This window comes from Trichoplax adhaerens, genomic scaffold, assembly GCF_000150275.1.
Source record: "Trichoplax adhaerens TRIADscaffold_109 genomic scaffold, whole genome shotgun sequence".
NCBI classification, from domain to species: Eukaryota; Metazoa; Placozoa; class Uniplacotomia; order Trichoplacea; family Trichoplacidae; genus Trichoplax; species Trichoplax adhaerens.
Genome location: NW_002061044.1, coordinates 1 through 1,208, shown reverse-complemented (window position 1 = coordinate 1,208; position 1,208 = coordinate 1).

Here is a 1,208-nt window from a genome sequence, read left to right as displayed (position 1 = left end):
TGATGGTGACGACAACACTCCATTACATTTGGCGTGCAGGTGCTGTACATTCTCTGATTTTATCCATAAACGTTTATACGCATATATTAGAAATACCAATTTTAAATTTTTCTCTAAATAGAGGTGCAGTAAATACGCAAACAGTAGAATTACTCTGCAAAGTATCACCTTCATTGCTAAATAGCTTAGGTGAGCGTTCTAGAACACCTCTCCATATAGCGGTTTCTTACGGCCACTCTACTGTCGTTAAAACACTACTTGAAAATGGCGCTGAAACTGAAAAAAGGTATGAAAATACGTGCTTTTTACCAATTTTCTGTATTCGTAAGTCTTCCAATATTTCCTTAAAGGGATGGTAGCTACCTAACGCCGTTAGAAATAGCAGCCAGTAAGGGACACCAAGAAATTCTGGAATGCCTATTGAATAGTAGAGCGTCCGTGAACTCGATAAATTTTCATGGAGTAAATCCTATCATTATAGTTTAGTTAGTTGCAATTACACTGGGTTGTTTAATATGTCTTATCGCTCTTCGGGTAGGAAACTGCATTGCACATTGCAGCGGCAACAGGACATGCAAATTCTATCAAGTTATTATTGGATCACGGCGCTGAAGTCAGTTTTGTAAATAATGAAGATAGGACTTGCTTAGATATAGCCATTGAAAATATGAGAAAAGATGCTGCAATGGTTATAGTGACTCACAAACAGTAAGAACTTCATATTCTAAATAATATTAATATAATTTTGAAGCACAATATGCTGATATGATGAAAGCATTCAGGTTAGATGACATTATCCATAACCTTTGTACGAAACTTTTTTAGAGGAAAACGTGATCTAATCATGAGGAGAGTTGATGAGCAAGGAAGAACTGTGATGCAAAACTTGATTAGAAAACTTCCAGAAGTTGCGGAGGTAGGGTATTAATATAAGGGATGAGTATGGTAAAATAGCGCCTATTTATGAACTATTCTAACAGCAATTGTCCCCAATTAATTAAAAGAAATTTTATTTATCTACTTGTCCACTGTTCTATGTTATAAAATTAGACTGTTATGAGTTCCTGTATACAGCATGACATAGTTGAAGATCCAAAATCCACAAACAAACATGTAAATAAATGCCTTATTCCTTGTAAAAGCGCAACTCCATTTATTAATAGTAGTATAATAATATTAGATCTACTTTTATTCTAAAACATTCAATC